The sequence below is a fragment of the Lampetra fluviatilis genome, chromosome 28 (genome assembly GCF_964198595.1).
Source record: "Lampetra fluviatilis chromosome 28, kcLamFluv1.1, whole genome shotgun sequence".
NCBI lineage: Eukaryota > Metazoa > Chordata > Hyperoartia > Petromyzontiformes > Petromyzontidae > Lampetra > Lampetra fluviatilis.
In genome coordinates this window covers 9,308,299-9,322,224 of record NC_136302.1, presented here as the reverse complement: position 1 = coordinate 9,322,224, position 13,926 = coordinate 9,308,299, and the positions used below count along the sequence as shown (strand labels likewise).

Sequence of the window (13,926 nt, the reverse complement as noted above, 5' to 3'; positions counted from 1 at the left end):
TTCATTTCTTCCCCCCTCCTTCCGTTTGTCTTATTATTATTATTATTTCGCCAAGTGAGAACTCACGAGATTAACTACAGCAGGCGCCCAAAGTAGAAATGTGTGTATATATGTATTTGGTTTCTTACTATTTTTTTTGGTCAAACGGTGTGCAGCATTTCCCTGCAGCTGCCATGTTCTGGCACGGAGCCACTCGCAGACGCAGCCGGTGGTGTGCGAGAGAGAACATTGGGTGATTGGACTCAAAAGTAAAAACATTAATAAAAATGGCAGGAATGAGCGTGGGGTGCATGCGTTTGGGGAATTAGATTACAGACATGCAGACAGGAGTGTTATGTTATTTGTGGTCTAACCTGACGAGGTCATAAAAACTGTGTACTCTGCATCTCGTCAACACGTATGACTCGCGAAGGATGCTATGCACATGCAATCACATCGAAGGAGGCACTTGCGTTATTCCGCCAGGCATCGTTTTAGACCCCGAAAGGAAACATTTGAACGGGATTTTGTTTGTGACCTCACAAAATAAAATCGCAAGTTTTTTTTTGTTTGCTGTATCAATGTTTTCCAGCAAGGTTGAAAGCGTTCGTGCTGTAGCGTTCGGCGCGTGGGCCGCAGGGCAGCTCGCGATGAACCACCCCGCAGATGATCTCATGCAAATTAAACTTTAGCAAAAAATGTTGCCTAGCTGTTGGGGACTTACCCTGTAGAATGCCGGCGGAAATCGCTCAAAGCGTTTCCCAAAAACCCGGCGAGGGAAAAAAACCCCTTCGCCGAACGGAAAAGCCTTTTCGGCCGAGGCGATGACGTCTCGTGCCGCGCTACGCCGCGGCCTGAGACGCGACGTCGTGAGCCGGACGCTCCCCCGCAGAGAACGGCGCGCCGGGGATGCGCGACAGAATTCAGGGCGACGTTGCGCCTTTTTCCCCGCCTCGTTTCGATCTCGTCGGTGGCGGCCGGGCAACAACGACAACAAAACCGTCGCCGAACGGCTCCGTCGCGATTAGCATGCGGGGGCGACGACGGGGGAGGGCAGCAGCTCGGATTGTGCTTGCGTGTGCAGCTCGCGCGTGCCCCCGGCGTGCATCCGGATGCCGCGTGCTAATATCGATTATTATTAATATTTATCATGCTTGAGAAAACGATGTCAAGAGCTGCTATTAATTTGAGAGCGGCATAAAAGCCTCGCGTCTCGGAGTGGGCCCTCTGGGACGATGCCGGCGCGTAGGTGGCTCGCATGCAGAGCAGGGGGCCTTCCCCCCCCCCCTCAATCCCCCCCCTACCCTCCCTCCTCCAGGCAAACAACCAGAAAAAAAAACGGAGAGCAAAAAAAAAGAATGAATGAAATTCGCTCGCTTGCGTGGCTTCAGCGTTATTCACTTGGCTAGAAAATACAAATACCGGGAGCATGAAAACATAACGCATTTACAAAGGCTTGTAATGGCCCGATTGATTACCGGACTGCGTCCTGCTCAGTGTAAATTTGTTGGGAGAAGCTGGCGGTTTCTAACGGAACACGACTTTCTCGGGAAGGTTGGTGGAGGTGGGGGGGGGCTGGGTTTTTATTTGTGCTAAAAAAAAAAACGACCGCGTTCTCTCCGCTTCGTCCTTAACCTCGCTCTCTGGAATCATCGAGCACAGGGCGTGCAATGTCCATATGGAACCATGGACTAAGAAGTTCAATTCAATCGAGGCTGCAATAAAGCGAAAAGTGTTACACGCGGAGGATATTCTGCGGGTTGTTTTTTTTCTCTGCCGCTATACCGTGGGGTAGAGAGTATGTTTAAGTGCAATAACTTTTTCGCCGATATTTATTCATCATCATCATCATCAGCTATTGGCTATCCACTGCCGGATGAAGGCCTCCCCGTGACATCACCGTCCCTCCCTGTCCAGCGCTGCTACCATCTCGCTCCTGCACTTGAAATGATTCCCTCGCTCCATCTCCGCCGTGGTCGCCCTCTCATAATACGCTCATCTCCTTCAGCTGCCCTGTCGAGCTCCTCCGTTTTAATCTGTGCGCTTCGAAAATTATTTGGCGGGTCAGTTGACCACACTTGCCGCGGTTGCTTACGGAATGAGGCAGTTCCAGCAGCAGTGGTTCGTTCTAGATTTGAAGCTTTCGTGACTGCAAGGATCCATACTCCTAGTTCTTTCAGTAAAGTCACGTAGGTAAAAAATTAAATAAAAATTAATAAAAAATAAAAACAATAAAATCACGACGTTTCGGAGGCAACACAAGCTTCCGTCTTCAGGTGAAACTGTCACAGCAAAATATCTGTATCAAGTGACCTGAAGACGAAAGCTTGTGTTGCCTCCAAAACGTCGTGATTTTATTGTTTTTATTTTTTATTAATTTTAATTTCATTTTTTACCTACGTGACTTTACCGAAATAACTAAGAGTATGGTGGTTCGTTCGTGTGCGGTGTCACTCATCCCCACCCGGTGATGCGAGTGGGCGTCGGGGAATCGAACTCACGTCTGCCACGGTCCGTAGCGCAACGAGATGACTCCTGCGCTGCGGCTCCAGCCCGTTCGCAAGCGTGTTTGTATCTGTTCGGACAAAATATTGCTTATTCATTTTGCGAGCAGAAATGAGCCTCCGCTTAAAATAAAACAAAACTCATGGCATGTCGATGTCATTACATTTTTTTGCGTGAGGGTGGGGGGGGGTGTTGGGGGGGGGGCAGGGTGTAATGGTGGGGGGGAGGGCTATAATACACGATGAGAAACTTTCCGTCTGTGTATAAATAAAACGGAGGGCCATTCATAAAGCAGATCGTAAACTACTACAAACATTATCAGTCTCTCAGACCTCTCCGAGCTGTAAATGGGTAGATTACATTATCAGGTTAAGAGGCAGTATTGTGCACAATAAGCATCTATCAGCACCAAAAAAAAAAAAGAAACGGGACAAGCAATGCGATTGATGGGGTGGCTTCACATTCTCCCACGCCACCCTGCCTTACACAACGCAGTGCGGAGGCCGGCTGGCTCCTGACGCTGCACCCGGGGTCACTGCTCCCCAGTTTTGAATTGGGAAACACAAGACGGTACAGTACCAGTCACGTCAGGACATTATGAATGCTTTCATACACCAGTCATCTATTAATGTAGTTGCGTTTTTTACACACACACATATATATATATAAATAATGGATATATCAGTCATTCGAGCTGATATTTCCGCCTTCTTGCATCGATATACGCACAATGGTGGCGAGTTGAAATTTCCGGTTGGCGGGTTGAATCAGCCCATCATCCCTCGGTGGTCGATAAAGTAAGCATCTAATTCGCGGGGAGCTCAACAGTCGGGAGTGGCTTGTCCTCTCGCTGGAGACTTGACCCTGCCACCGTACGAATGCCGAATTTCTGCTCCTGGCTCAGAGCCGTGAGACAGGAGATAAGTTTTGCCTCAACGCTCATTTGGGTACGAAATCACTTCGACTGGATGTATATATATATTTTTTTTGTAAATTAACTCATTTGCGTTGAGTCGCGTCAACGCGGCTGCCACTTGAGGCCGGCGAGATGCAATTTGCTGACCAGAAAAGGCCCGGCCTTGCGTCGCGGGACTCCGGCGCGGGTCCTCATAGGCCTGGAGATTCTAAATTGACCATTATAACTTGGAGCAGACAGCCACCCACCCTTAGGAGGTGCAGCTTAGAGCCACGGGTAATGCTATCTATCTCATTCAGCACGTTGATCACCCGTTATCACATTATCAAGCCAAATATTGAATGCCCCGTTGTCACAGATCGCAGTAATGGGATTTTTTTCCTTCCCCTCCCCATTGCTATTTTGTGGTTAACTTAGATTTAACGGATGAAAAGCGCCCATCATTTGGATGAATGGCTCAAAGCTCCTAAACGATGGCTCTGCCTTTGGATGCGCTGCCACGGCAGATTTTCCCATCGCCGTCTGACGGTCATAAAACAATGAGAGACAAATGTTAAATAAGCATCGCGGTTTTAAGTAGTTTTTTTTTTTTAAACTGAATGCGCAACTATAGTGGGAGGAATGGGGGTGGGGTGACAGCGGGGCGGGTGGTAAATATATATTGTGCAGAGAAACCTCGGATAGAGAAAAATTAATTTACAGGGACTGAAATGCAAGGCTTAAATCATTAATCACAATTAGGCGTTACTAAATAAGATGTCACTCCACGATGTGAACAACATGTTTGTTGTTTCTCAGTTATTGGTCAGCGACTTTGATTAAATGTATAAATTACCATGTATTGATAACGCAAGCGTCAAAAACAAGTCAAGCACAGGGGAAATAATACACGACATGGCAGTGAATGCCAAAGAAAACCAAACCCTACGATACACATTTATCCGCGGTTATCTTGAAGATTAGAAGCGGTGGTGGAGCTGCTCGCTTGACGGAAGCAGTGGTGCAGCAGTTAGCGCATTGCGTCTTGAACCCAGTTGACCCGGGTTCGATTCCCGTCCACGGCTAACATCGGTAGCGAGCGTTATCACAAATCTTTGCCCCGTCTTCACCAACACGCGTTGACCCAGCGTGGTGAATTATGGTGAGCAATCCCCCATGACCGACGTTGGTATGGGGGAGACATTCATCCATTGGCGGGATTGAGAATGGCTGGAATTTCTGTACACGTATGTAAATGTATCGGGGAATTGGGGTTGCAATGAACGTGGTGATTCGAATTGAATTTCCAACCACCGGCAAACATTTGTGGTGAATGAACCATTGGTGACGAGCGACATTTATTTTGTTGTCAGATAAGAGCCCATAATAACGTTTTTTTTTTAAAGCGTAATGGGAGTAAGGGTGGTTGCAGTGGTTCAAGCAGTGTGATCAAGAACAAAGCAACCTGAGTTCGAATCGCAAACGAGGGTAACATCAGCGGTGAGGGCAATCTAAACCGATCCTGGGCTCCCTCACCCACTCTGCTTCACCAAACTGCACTGACCAGTGTGGTGAAGTATGGTCAAACAACTCCCATGACTGACACGACATTGTGAAACAGGCCTTCCTTCACCAGTGTATTGACAAGGGGCTGTACGTTCTATTATTTTTACTCTTAAGATATTTACTTTTGTCCTTATTTGCGAGCGCTTTGAAGCTGAAATGCTCACCGATTTTTTTTTTTGGTTGTTGTTGTTGTTGTTGTTTCTGTTGATCCTTAGAATGCCCTAATTACAGTCTAAATGTTTGTAGGATTTCACATTCCCAAGTAATTTAGTTTGTTAATGTTTCCCATGAGCCCTCTGGCCTCACGTGACCCTATTATAATCATGGCAGTGTAATGGTAATTATTGCTTTGCTTCGTTTTCTGTGCAAAAAATAAAAAAAACTACCTCTGTCACGCGGTAGCATTTTTTCCTCCTATTGGGAACTTTCTTTCCACTTTAAGGCAACAAAAAAAGTCCTTCAATGGAGCAGATGTCAGTAATTGTACTTTGCTCAATTATTGCGCGTCGGCTCCGCGTGAGGAAACGTGCGCGCACGCCATTGTCAGCACGAAAAGTTCTTAGAAAACGAAGGAATTTTTCGCTTTTTTTTTTTAAACCCCCCTCCACCCCCCCTCCAAAAGAATCGGATAAAAAAAGATGTGCCCATGAATCTGCGAAGCCCCCACTACTCCCCTCCCCCACCCCCGGCGCTCTCTCTCTTAGTGGCATCATTGCTATCGCCGCCTTTGTCAGCGGCAAATTCTCGCGAGGACCCCGCCAGCTGATGGCACACAAAGTGACCGGGCGCGAGAGAGCCCCCAAATTTGGCCAAACGGAACAATGCGGTTAACCAAAGAGATGGGGACGCGCCGAGGATGGGCTTGACATTCGGTGACCGAAACTTGATGGCCTTTGGCGCCGACCGCAGGACGCCACATTCACAAAGTGACGCCGAGAGACGCGAGGCAGCTGAGCCACCCGGGTACCCCCCCCCACACACCACCCCACCCCACCCCGATTGGCCACACCCGCTTTCACAACTGACGGGCGAAGTTTTTGAGAAGCGTTGGCAGAATCAACCGAGCAGCACTGGGGGTCAGGTGGCTGTGGCAGAAGAGAGAGAGCGGCTGGCGTACGGGGAGGGAGGGAGGGAGGGAAGGAGGGAGGGGGGTGGTTGACTGACCTCCCTTCTCTGCCGCTCATTCATCGCGGGAAAAAATAAAAAAACACTCACACAGCCGATAACAAAAATGGATTCAGACGTGCGTTCGTCTTGGACCGTCACGTTCCACGCGACGCGACGCAGTTGCCGGTGTCGCAACACCGCGACCCAGCGGCCTCCGCTCCGGGCAAAGTTGCTTCAATTCACCCCACCGCCTCCTCCGTCCAGATGGGTTCACCGCAATCGGGCGGGGGGGGGTGAGCAGGCCCGTGCGTGGCGGGGTAAAGTTATGGGGTAGTCCTACGTCTTCCGAGACGTTTGGCGAACGTGTCTAGAGCTCCCAGATACTGGAGGCCCTTCCTGCCAGCAGTGACACGAGCAAGCAATTGCAGGTCTGCACCTTTACAATTTGCAATTCCAAACAAAGGCAAAGATTCCCCCGTATAGCCTAAACAGACTAGCAGCAAGTGCTGTTAGCGAGCACCTACGAAGGCCGGTACGGCACATGAGGGAGTTGGTGGCCAGCACCTTCGTCTCCCCAGTGGCGATGTTTACACACCGCACCAGGTACTTATTTGAGGCTGAGTCGACCTAGGGGAGTCCCAGAACTGGTTCAGATAATCGTCAGTGGCGCCGGCCGTGAGCGGGAATCGAACTCGAGTCGCCGCGTTCGTAGTGCAGTGCGCTAACCGCTGCACCGCCGCTAAGTCGCACACACATGTACAAACAAAGACACACACACACGTGCACACGCTCACATGTGCTCAGGGAATGGTATTACTTTCCTCTGCTGTGGAGCAGCAGAGACCAGAAAATGTGACAACACAAATTCATCAATATGCCATATCCTGCATACAGCTCAATTAAGGGCTCCCATTACCAAGCGCGTACGTTTATCTGCTTGCTCATGTGACACGAGCTAACAGAGGCAATTATAGCCGTGTTCCCTGCTAAATAAACAACCTTTAGCCTCTTAATTCGCCCGGAGGAGAGCACCTTCCCCGCTCCTGCCTACAACCATCTCTCTCTCTCTCTCCCCTTTTGCCCTCCTGTGATGATGGCGAACACCGGAAGTGCATTCAGGCGCGGACGACACACTCGCAGCTGTTACCCCGAGTGTCCGAGGTTTCATGGTTTACCGCTATTACTCGGAGATGCTTAACAACAACAAAAAATAACCCCGTTGGCGGCTTGCGTTTTTGTTTGCAAATCCGCAAGCGGAAGAAAATGTCTCCCGCATGCGTCATCGATACTTTGCGCACCAGCAGACGAATGCATGAGAAATAGGCGCATGCTTGGTGCAAGGGCTCCTTCTTCAGGGTAGAGACGTTTGACTTTTATAAGAACTGTTATTGCCGCCAGCAGCAACAGCACTGGAGGCGATTCCGATATGAAATACATAGGTATCAGCAAATAAACAAACGTTGTATATCCATGCGCTGTGGCGCTAAATGCACCGCGCACAACACGAAAGAAAAGTCACGTGGTGGTGGTGGTCATCGCGCACGCCACGGTGACGAGCGAGCGCTTCAGAAGGTGAACACGAGGGTGCCGTCCACGCTGGTACAGAGAGGGGCTTTTCCGGCTCCCCAGCGTTCAAATAAGACGTGCACATCACCGACATGTGTGTGGTACGCGTGCTCCAGCCGGAGCCGCGCTTTAAGCAGGCCTCTGAACACTGGAAGCACAGAGCAGCCGTCAGTGTCACCTTCGAGTATCTTTTTTCTCGTAGAGAGAGACGGGAGTTGGGGCAGTGTGATTGACTGACTTATCGTTGGAGATGGCACTTCACACTCCGGGGCCTTGAAAAAAAAACTTGTTGGGGACATTGTAAGAAAGTTGACAAGCGAATTGGTTTTCCGTTCGTGAACCACTGCAAGGCAGGACGATTCTTTTTTAAAAAGTCACGAAAATACACACCTGTGGAATAATGTATAAGCAATCACGTCTGAGCGTCACCTACAATGGCAACGTTTGAGAGGAGTGCGAATAATAATAATGACTTTTAATTGTACAGAAAATTTTCACGGAGTCTCAAGACGTTTGTTCAGGAGGGCCCTGCCCTTGAAATGTTTGGCCAATCGCACCAAGGAGGGGTTAATGGCACGTTGGAGAAAACGGGAGAACTCAAATTCGAGAGAGGGCAAAAAAGAAAGTTCAAAAAGCTCTGCAAAGACGAATTCAATTCGCCACTGCTGCACCGCCCTCTTCTGGAAATCTCGCTACCTCAACCTACACCACCGCCGGTGTCCCCTCCCCGACAGCCTCGCACCCGAGTCTTGAGCGGTCACGAAAACTCGGCCAAGCCTCCGACGACCTTCGCGGTTGGGCGCGTTTCCCGCAGTCATTTGGTTTAGGTTTATTTTGATGTGTCGCGCGAGCTAAGAAGATCTTAAGTCGGGTTTTCGTCAACGAAAACCTCGCACGCCGCTTCTGTAACAGACACAATACAGAAACATGACCGAATAATACAAATGAATAAATTTTAAAAAAGGTAAGAAATCACGTATTTTTACGTATAAAATGCATCATTTTGTACGTTTTGAGCTCATTAAGGAATGAAAAAAAGTACAAGATCAGGTGTAAAAAGTGCCGGTGGTAAAACACACTGTTACCCAAGAAACACTAAATTGAAATCTCCAATAAAATAAAAAATTTGAATAAAAAACAAAATTTTAAATGGTCCATCACCAACATCATTCTCCACATCCACATCCCTTCGTCAAGTCAATCGCCTGTTGGATGAAGGTCGACATCCGCACTCCGTGTCAGCCGCGACCATACCTCACCGCAATTTGGTGGCGGGTGTGTTTCATTCAACGCACGCCGCTGATTTTGGAGGGAATAAAATCAACGTTGCATTATTTTTCGATTTAAAGCTTTTGTGACTGCAGGGATTCATCTTCTTGGTTCTTTCGGTAAAGTCACGTAGAATGGAATTTTATTATGTTTTTTCAAAAATAAAACATGATAAAATAATTATAAAAAAAAAAAATATTTAAAAAAATAAATATTTTATTACGTGTTCTTTTTCTTATTTTATTATTTCCATTCTATGTGACTTTACCGAAAGAACCAAGAAGACGTTGCATTATTGTTGTTGTCCCACTGTGCGGTGAGTTGCGTTGGCATCACCCCTGGAAAGTAGATGCCGTGTGGCGTATTGTGAGCATAAATCATCAATTCTGTTCCAGTGTTTCATAATGTATCCGATCATCGACGATGCGTATTTCAAAATCCCCGTGTCAAAGGCGACTGTGGCAATGGCGAGCCGGTTCCGCTAAGGGTTTGACATACCGTCTCCATTCACACAACACGACTCTAATCAATAGGTAATTACAACGCTGGTTCCTTTAACAGAAAAGCTGTGCTGAATGATACAGTAGGAGCGACGCATTTGTTTGAAGGCAAAGCAATCGCGCCCGCTCGCGCGCAGAGTCATTCCGGCTTTTTACATCGCGACTAAAAACGTAACCGTTGCAATATCTCTCAATCGATTTAACAATATGAAACTTGATTCATACCCAGAAGCGATCGATAGGCTAGACAGCGAAATTAGATAAGCTATGTTCCTGGCACGGCTCTGAATAATCTACAATTATTATCAATTAACGTATTACTCACTCGGCACAAGAGAGCCTGGGCTTGTGGTCTCAGTTTGCGTGAGTTCAACTCCAGATTAGGGTTGACTCACGACCGCCCATCGTTGACATCATCGCGGTCATCGTCATCCCCTTAGGCCGCTTGTGCTGCCAGCTCCCTTGCCACAAGTACAGCTCCACTAGGTTCAAGGCCTTCCCCCATTACCCTGCCCATGTCCTCTTCTGTCGACAGAATTCTTATGCGTCTCGCTTACATTGGTTTCCCTGCCAATGCGTCTCCCGCTCGTTTGTACACGGCGTCACAGTGTGTTGAGAAGCAGCTGCGTTTAGCTTATCTCTGTGTGTGCATCTTCATAAATTGTACTATACTGTATTGTCCAGACCCGCACTCAATTATATTTGCAATTACAACAGCCAAACATTGAATTTTGGTTAATTATGAATTGCACGATTGCAATTGTAATCGGCTCCAGGTCTGGTATTATATCACCAATATCAGAGGTGGGACAAAGTCATTGTTATGCAAGTCCAAGTCGAGTCGCAAGTCATCAAATTCATGACTCGAGTCTGACTCGAGTCCAAGTCACATGACTCGAGTCCACACCTCTGACCAATATCACCACGATCATCGACATTATTGTTTCTATGCGGTTGGTTAATTGAGCACCACCTGGAACAGACTGGTCCCTGCCATCGGAATGTGGAATTTCCGGGACTGCTAAACGTAAAATTATCCAGCAGTGGACTGACAACAAAGCTGTACATGTACATTCTTACAATGTAGCTAATTAATTAATTATGACAGAGAGAGAGAGAATGGAAGAATGGTGCGATTAACACGTATGCATGAATGGATATTAAACACTAAAAGGCATAAAGTAATTGCTGTGCTCTATCAGAAAATCTCCACGTATAATGTAATATGATGAAACGCCGTGAACTCGCATCACCATCCCCCCCACTCTCCGCTGCCTTCCATTAGCAAATCGATACACTGCATTTTACCCCAATTATGATAATAACTTCATTGTAGGTGGGAATAGGTTTTCCCCCTTTTTTCTGGCAACAAAACAGGCGTTGAGATGTTAAAACACCAAACTGAAACCTTTTACAAGGAAGCATGTCTGCATTAACTACAATACTTGTGGTCAGAATGCATACAAAAAACACTGATAATTTAAGCATTGTCTTTGAAACGGATTGGTCCACACCAGAGACAGCTTTCTTTTGAGCCTCTGGTTTAACACCGTTTTGAGACTAGGCTCAAAAGAAAGCCGTCTCTAGTGTGGACCAATCAGTTTCAAGGACAATGCGTATAGTTTCAAAGTGTTTTTTGTTTGCATTCTGACCACAAGTATTGTGGTTAATGCAGACATGATTCCTTGTAAAAGGTTTCAGTTTGGTGTTTTAACATCTTAACACCTGTTTTGTTGCCAGAAAAAGGGGCAAAACCTATTCTCACCTATTCTCATATTTTGGTACTGGCAAAGGAGGTCCCATGATGTAACTTCACTGTAATATTAAGTAGCCAACAGGTATACATTTTCTTTTAGGTCCAATTTCTCGATGCCAATCCCTTTCGTGGGCATCTTTATTCGTGCGTGCGCATTTGGGCACCGTTGGTATTTGCGCGCATGCACGCACGCGCGCGCGTATGCGTGCGTTTTGTTTGTTTGTCTGTCTGTTGTTCGCTTGATTATTTTTCAAACTATAGCTTGAAACCCGCTCGGGTCTCCTCGCGTTTTATGGGCCATTGAGCCTGGACGAAAAAACAATCATTAAAGCACGACGATGAAACTTTTTAAAAACCCAGTCGCGGCACGTATCGTTCAAGCTGCCTTGTCGCTGGCAATTTGGGCGATGCGCCTTGGTTGAGAGCGGAGAGAGACTGGGGGGGGGGCGCACTACTGGGACCGTGGGAAGTTCTAAGCAAGGGTTCATAAATGAGAAATGAGTTGTGCCATTTCCTGTCTATTTCGCCTGCAAATGTCTCTCCTCTTGCACCCACCCCCCCCTCCAAAAAAAACAACTCACTGCCTTGTTTATTGCGTTTGAACGTTTGCAAGTTTTCTCAGGGGGCTCCAGAGTGTGAGATGAGTTCAATTCCAACACATTCACATCTTCTGTCCGCCCCGTTCTTAAGAAGGGGCCCGTTACTCGGCTATCTAGCCTCCTTTAAGTAGGTGGCTGCATAGTCCACCATTAAGTAGATGATCCGCAGCACGCCACAATTCTATTTTCCAGAGGTGGGACAAAGTCATTGTTATGCAAGTCCAAGTCGAGTCGCAAGTCATCAAATTCATGACTCGAGTCTGACTCGAGTCCAAGTCACATGACTCGAGTCCACATCTCATAGGTGGGACAAAGTCATTGTTATGCAAGTCCAAGTCGAGTCGCAAGTCATCAAATTCATGACTCGAGTCTGACTCGAGTCCAAGTCACATGACTCGAGTCCACATCTCATAGGTGGGACAAAGTCATTGTTATGCAAGTCCAAGTCGAGTCGCAAGTCATCAAATTCATGACTCGAGTCTGACTCGAGTCCAAGTCACATGACTCGAGTCCACATCAGTCATAGGTGGGACAAAGTCATTGTTATGCAAGTCCAAGTCGAGTCGCAAGTCATCAAATTCATGACTCGAGTCTGACTCGAGTCCAAGTCACATGACTCGAGTCCACATCTCATAGGTGGGACAAAGTCATTGTTATGCAAGTCCAAGTCGAGTCGCAAGTCATCAAATTCATGACTCGAGTCTGACTCGAGTCCAAGTCACATGACTCGAGTCCACATCTCATAGGTGGGACAAAGTCATTGTTATGCAAGTCCAAGTCGAGTCGCAAGTCATCAAATTCATGACTCGAGTCTGACTCGAGTCCAAGTCACATGACTCGAGTCCACATCTCATAGGTGGGACAAAGTCATTGTTATGCAAGTCCAAGTCGAGTCGCAAGTCATCAAATTCATGACTCGAGTCTGACTCGAGTCCAAGTCACATGGCTCGAGTCCACACCTCTGCTATTTTCCAATAGATGTATATGAAAATCACGGTGCACGGCAGCACATCAAGTGGCTTTCGGCGACCGTGCGTATCCACTGCACACGGATCAACGACGCTCCATTCTCACGCGCGTGCATCGTGAGCGTAAGAATGGAATGTGACCGGTGAATAGATTTGTCGTTAACGCCTCGGATGGTAATGACCCCTCCCTTTCCCGCTGTAGCTGCCGTTTGCAAAAGAGATAACGTATCCGAACGGCCTCTCACCTCTAAATAAATACAAGCGGTGAAAATAAAGCCATCGATCAGACCGCCGATCCCCAATACACCTTCCCTCTCCACACGATCCGGTGTTGAGCAGGTGGACTTTGGTACAGCCTCGTCACAGGCTGTCGCACAGAGTCCATTCATCCCATCGCCTTGTCTGCGGTCTGCGGAACGGAGAATGTCAGTTGGGAACTTATCTTGCGCCGCCTTGCCCAGTATTGATCAATCACGTGCCGTGGCCCTTCCTCACTCCCAAGTCCTGTGGACCAGATCAGTGTTTTTTTTTTAATAACGTAATTTTTTTTTGCGAGGCTTACACCACGGAATACGTTTTTGCGATATTCTGGGAGAGCCCTCAGAATAAATTCCTTGCATTCATCTCAGCACCGTTCATTCAAATTGTAAATCGCACAATCGCCGAGGGACCACAGACGAGCTAGAAGGCTGCTAGGTGGCGACCTGGCACTAGTTGCTCTGCAGTTATCTTTAAAAAAAACTCAACGCACCTGGTACTCATTTTAGGCTGAGTCGACCTAGGGGAGGCCCAAAACCGGTTCAGATAATAATCATCACTGGTGTTGGCCGTGAGCGGGAATTGAACTCGGGTCGCCGGGTTCGGAGCGCAGCATAGCGCCAACCGCTATCTGGTTTGGGCACATTTCAGTCATCCGTCCATCATCATCATCGTCATCATCATCATCGTCATCATCATCTTTGTTGGTCGTTGTCGTCTCTCGGATGATGCCGCATGTGTAATAGTTTTCACACTGGATGTGCAATCCAGAGGTCATCGGTGGGATCTCCTGGCGAGGCACTTGATTTAAGAATCTATTTAATGGTGCTGCTAGCTCCTGGCCCTTTCACGGTCGAGTGGGATTGTAAGTTTCACGGATCCATGTGACCCACCAACCTTTTGCAACCGATGCGATTGATTACAAGCGTGCGACACTACACCCCGCCTAATGAAGACT

The 13,926-nt window shown here is 47.6% G+C and overlaps 1 protein-coding gene across 4 annotated transcripts in view; it reads left to right on the top strand.

The window, feature by feature from the left end:
- The window catches only part of MECOM (MDS1 and EVI1 complex locus), a 317,891-nt gene that overhangs the window by 109,484 nt on the left and 194,481 nt on the right, over positions 1-13,926 (top strand). The gene's annotated exons all lie outside the window — the stretch shown is intronic.